Raw genomic sequence first — 6,169 nt, forward strand, 5'->3', positions numbered from 1 at the left:
GAAGAATCATACTGATAGCTGATCTACTCATGTAATTATACATATGAGGAAACAGAAGCTAAGAAGAATAAAGGACTTACTGAAGGTCATATAGACGATATAGGCTCAGGCCTGTAATGCAGATATCCTGATGTCCATCTAGTCTTCTTTTCTATTTTACTTCCTTCCTTCTTTCCTTCTATCTACCTTTCTTTTTCTCCTTCCTATAATAGCATGCTGCTTCATCAGGGGTCTGCCCAACTTAAGAAATAAAACTCTTAGATTAAGAGTTTCTCTCTAGTATAATTTGAAAATCAAAACAGCATGGCACTGGCATAAAAACAGACATATGGACCAATGGAACAAAATAGAAAACCCAGAAATCAACCCGTTTACTTACAGCCAACTGATCTTCAACAAAGGCAATGAGAACATACATTAGGGAAAAGACTGACTCTTCAGTAAATGTTGCTGGGAAAACTGGAGCTCCATATACAGAAGAATGAATCTAGGCCTGTACCTCTTACCATACACCAAAACCAACTCAAAATGGACTAAAGACTTAAATATAAGACCTGAAACTATAAAACTCCTAAAAGAAAACATAGGGGAAACACTTCAGGATGTATGACTTTATGAATGTGACTCAAAAGCACAGGTGACAAAAGGAAAAATAAACAAATGAGATTATATCAAACTAAAGAGCTTCTGCACAGCAAAAGAAACAATTAACAGAGCAAAAAGAAAAACTAGAGTGGGAGAAAATATTTGCAAACTATGCATCCAACAAAAGATTAATATCCAGAATATACAATGAACTCAAACAAGAATAGAAAAACAAATAACCTGATTAAAAAATGTGCAAAGGAGCTGTCTAGGCATTTCTCAAAGAAAGACATAGAAATGGCCAATAGACACATGAAAAATGTTCAACATCACTAATCATCAGAGAAATGCAAATCAAAACCACATTGAGATATCATCTCATTGCAGTTAGACTTGCTATTCTCAAAAAGACAGAGAATAACAAATGCTGGTGAAGATGTGGAGAAAGGGGAACCCTCCTATGCTATTGGTGGGACTGTAAATTGGTACAGCCATTTATGGAAAACAGTATGGAAGTTCCTCCAACAACTACAGATAGAACTGCCATATGATCCAGCAATCCCATTGCTGGGTATATATCCAAAGGAATGGAAATCATCATGTCAAAGGGATACCTGTACTCCCATGTTTATTGCAGCTCTATTTACAATAGCCAAGAGTTGGAACCAACCTAAATATCCATCCTCAGATGGACAGATGACTGGATACAGAAAATGTGGTATATTTATACAACAGAATACTACCCTGCCATAAAAAAAAAATAGTGCCATTCACAGCAACATGGATGAACTTAGAGAAAGTGTTAAGTGAAATAAGCCAGGTACAGAAAGAGAAATACTGCATGTCCTCACTTACAAGTGGGAGCTTAAAAAGCAAACAAAAAACAAATAAATGAAAAAAGAAGGAAAGATACAGCAATCACAATAAAACATTGAGCTTTCAAAAGAAAAAAACAGAACTAAGGTTACCAGAGGTAGGAAAGGGGAAAGGAGGAAAGGGAGAGGAATTGGTAAAAGGCCACAAAAATCAATTACATTGTATAGTGACGAATGTAATAATTATCTTGATACGAACATCACATATTGCACATAGGTCTTAATATTCAATGCTGTACTCCACGAAAGGAGGAAAGGGAGAGGAATTGGTAAAAGGCCACAAAAATCAATTACATTGTATAGTGATGAATGTAATAATTATCTTGATACGAACATCACATATTGCACATAGGTCTTAATATTCAATGCTGTACTCCATAGATATGTACAATCAACTGCATTCCAATAAAAGAATAAAAATAAATAAATAGTTTCTCTTTCTTAGCATAACTGTATTTTCACAGGCGTTTGGGTTTTTAGCATGACTTTTAAGATATTTCCCCAAAGGGAGCTGATTCTAATACAGAGTTAAGAGAGAGTAAAACCAAGAGAAGAATTTAGCACTCACACATCTACTAATCAGACGATTGCATCCTTGATTCTGTAAACATAATTCATAAAGTGTACCCTAAAATGGCTGTACCATAGAGGGTGATGAGGTGTGGTGGCAGTAGTGTGGGCGTGACAGTCTGTAAACTAAATCGTTCTTTTTTATAGGAGAGCTCCCTTCACACTGGGTCCATGTCTTATTTGTGTTTGTGTTCTGAATACTTACTGACGTTCCTGGAGAACTGAGCATTTAAGGACTGTAGAGATTAATCAACCTGAAAATTATGTTGGAGCCAGAGTGATAAGGATCCTGACTACCAAGCCAAGGAATTTAGCTATTTCTCAGCTGCCCTCCCCATTTAAGTTTATTTGCGTTCTGCAAGTCACTGACATCACCTTAGCTATTTTAAATGTTTTAGACATGTTTAAAATATGTTGACTGTGAAGGAAGAGAAGTGTACAAGGCCTACATTTTGAAGGAGATTTATCCTGAAGGGCATTTGCTCAGGTTCCCATCCTGTCACTCCCGTACCCCCCTCTCTCCTCTCATTGTCTGTTACTTTACTGGCTACTGACAGGCCAAGGAGTGCCAGGCGCTATTCATGTTCTGCAAATCTTGTCAGAGCTTAAACTGCAGGATTCCATGCAGAGGGCTGAATGATGACCTCTAACCCCTTGTTCTTTCCATCAAGTGTTGCTTCAGATAGTAACACTAAAGAAGAGGCACCACACAGGCCAGTGAATCTATGAGTATGGTGGTGATTATCAAGTACATCTCCAAGGAAATGGGGGCGGGAGAGAAATAGGCACACCAAGTCAGCAAATATATAATCTGATTGCTGGATCTCTGTCTAGCCCGCAGCTCCTAAAACAGTAAACTTGGTTAGATTTGATTTATACTGGAATATCATGTTCTTTTTCTTAAAATAATAAAAAAGAGAAAGAGAATAATTAATACATTCAATGCAGCGATGCTAATGCATTAATTAGTAATTATTAATGCTAGTGCATTAGCTAGTTAATGCATTCAGAACTTATTATTTTGTCTGTTATGTGCCATGGAGTGTGCTAAGCATTGCTATACTTGATAGGACAAAAATCAAAACAGAACTCAAAACTGAATTTTAAGGACATGGAGAAGGATACGTAGTCATTACCTTAATAATAGAAATTAATGAATTCAGCATAAATTATAGCATCCTTGCTATGTGCCAGATGTTATTCCAGGTTCTGGGGAATATATTTGTGAACAAGGTAAAGCCTCTGCTGGCAGGAAGATACAATCTGGAGGGTGAGGCCGACACATGAAAAGGCAATTATGAAACAGTATTATAAATGCCATAACAGGTGAAGGAATCCTTCTTGGAGCAAGGAATGCAGGATAAATTTCTAATAGGTTAGTATCTATGACTTAAAAAGCAGAGAGTCTTCAGTAAAACTGAATTTGAGCAGATGGCCATAGGGTAATGTTTACTTCCCAATTTGAAGTGGCTCTCCATATTTACTGAAATAATTTGCTGAAAGTTTCTTAAGAAATATATAACGCAAGGTTTTATCTAATACTCCACTACTTTGGGTCTTTCATAAGAAAATTATCTAAAATATGAAGCAATTTATAATCTTGAATATCTTTATGATAGTGTTAATTGTAATGCAGATTGGAAACACAGTAAATGTTTACCAGTAGAGGATATGTTAATTAAATTTTATTACATCCATTTCTGTTATTAGAAATGATGGCTATGAAAATTCATGATGAGCAGCTTTTCTACATATCACAGGACATAGAAATGGCGGAAAAGGAGACTACAGAAAGGTAAAACAAGGAAAAGACAGGGAGGCCCAGAGAACAGCAAAGCATTGAAGTTATAATTAATCTAAGATTTCTCTGAACACTGAAGCTTTTGATTCATCTTAAATAGTGGTTTTGGTTTTCAAAATTGACTTTGGGAAGGGAAAATCTATTTAATGAAAAATGAGATCATATATGGGCTTCTAATATATAAAACTTATGAAATATGTTAAAGCAATATTTTAATAATAATAATTGATTTGAAAAATTAAAAATCATAACACTTAAAATAAGCCAGTTGATAAGAACAATGAGACAATTTAGTTCTGATGAACTCAATAAGTGAAACCAGGTTTTATAGATGACACATAGGTTTTATATTTTATAGATGACTAACCACCTATGGTTAGTCTCAGCATCCATCTTATTTCTCTAGTTTGTTTTAGCCGTAGAGTATGAAGAAACTCCTGCCTCATCCCAGTGAGTAATAGTGGCATGCTTATGGAGCTTTATAGAAGCAAATAGAAGCAATTCATACAAAGAACAGTACAGGGCTAATTAACAATATACTTAAAAACGTTTAAATATGTACATAAAGTTGTCAGGGTAATCTGTATGCTGACCACTAAACAAAGGCCAGTTAGCTTGGCAGCCCTTGTTAAGTCATATTATCCAATATGTTCAGACTTTGGTACATAACACTTTTGAGCAAGCATTTTAAAAATGTGCATATACCGTCTATATAAATGAAATCTAACCAAACATTTATATATTTGCTAAAAATGAAAATAATTACATAAGGTGTACCTGATTTGGACTATCACTTTCATAGGTATATCGCATGTGTTTTGCTTTGCCAGGAAATAACATTTATTAGAAGAAAATAAGTTATTCTGGATCATGTAATTTCGAGGAAAAGTTTTGGAAGAAGGGTGTTCTTCTAAAAAAATATTGTAGTTCTATTATCCATTATACTTGCTTCCTGGATTCCTGTCCCCAGTTCATATAATAAATGTCAAAGCCTGGCTGGTTAGCTCAGGTGGGTAGAATGTGATGTTAGCAAACCAGCATCAAGGGTTTGGATCCCTATACCAGCCAGCTGCTCCCTCCACCCTAAATGTCAAATTAGGTAATAAATGCTAGGTGTTCAGAGAGAGAGAAAAGAAGAAAGTGAACTTGAGGAGTAAGGACACATTTATGTTGAAGAACAGGGAGGATTAGAGTTGGACTATAAATGTGAAGAGGAAAGAATAGGAAAGGTAATCCCAGGCTGGAGAACGGTGCATAAAAAAATGGAATGGTCTGACTAAGGTGTAAAGGGATGGGACTTACACATTTATGTTGAAGAACAGGGAGGATTAGAGTTGGACTATAAATGTGAAGAGGAAAGAATTGGAAAGGTAATCCCAGGCTGGAGAACGGTGCATAAAAAAAAGGAATGGTCTGATTAAGGTGTAAAGGGATGGGACTTTCCCTGCCATAGTAAACAGCTACAAAACTGGACTCTCTCTCTCTCTGTCTCTCTATCTATCTATCTATCTATCTATCTATCTATCTATCTATCTATCTATCTATCTATATAAATTAGTTTCAGGCATTGAGCAACCTACAGAGCAGGATAGCCACCCTTGAGAGAAGGAAAGCACTACAGGTGAGCTTGACATTCATCTAGGTTTTCTGCCTTTCTATCTTTGCAAATCATGGCACAAAGAAGTGGGTCTAAAAAGCATTACTATTGCTGGGCAGAGGAAACTCAGGTCAGAGTCTGGAAACACTTATGTCTCTAGAACTTGGAAAAGGATCGCAGAGAAAGAGCTCCAGAAATTCTCACAAGTCTCTTGAGTTTTAGCTGAATGCTAAGTTGCACATGTACAGAATGACTCCATGAGGTTTTGCAAAGAATAGCTATAGCATTTTCGTCTGTCTGTTTGTTTTTTGAGCTGAACAGATCCAGAAGTTGCACAGTTCTGAGAGACCTTGGTTTTCTGACCAACCAGAATACCCCAAACGTTTAGTTGAAACCCCCAAAATACCACATGTTAGGAGTAGATTTACTCCAGCCCTAGAATAAGGGCCAGTCAAGATCTGATCTAAGAAAACCTAAAACAAAGCCTCAGTATGGTCAGTTTGACTTGCCAGTAAATTAACTGTCTCTCCAAATAAAACTCAACACCCTTTCAAGTAAGACAATATGATTCAGTCACTCAACAACATAATTGTCTTAGTTTGTTCAGGCTGCTATAACAAAATACTGTAAAATGGGTGGCTTATAAGTAACAGACATTTGTTTCTCCCAGTTCTGGAGGCCGTGAAGTCCAAGATGAAGGCACTGTCAGATTTGATGTCTGGAGACTGCCCACATTTTGGT

At 36.3% G+C, this 6,169-nt stretch overlaps 1 long non-coding RNA gene across 1 annotated transcript in view; it reads right to left on the reverse strand.

Annotated features, from left to right (window-relative positions):
- The window catches only part of LOC103606110, a 15,536-nt gene extending 13,420 nt beyond the window's left edge, over positions 1-2,116 (reverse strand). The window contains exon 1 of the long non-coding RNA XR_551852.1: positions 2,029-2,116. This is a non-coding gene — a long non-coding RNA (uncharacterized LOC103606110). The remainder of the gene's footprint in view (positions 1-2,028) is intronic.
- Positions 2,117-6,169: the final 4,053 nt, after the last annotated feature.

Source organism: Galeopterus variegatus, unplaced genomic scaffold (assembly GCF_000696425.1).
Source record: "Galeopterus variegatus unplaced genomic scaffold, G_variegatus-3.0.2 Scaffold6301, whole genome shotgun sequence".
Lineage (NCBI taxonomy): Eukaryota > Metazoa > Chordata > Mammalia > Dermoptera > Cynocephalidae > Galeopterus > Galeopterus variegatus.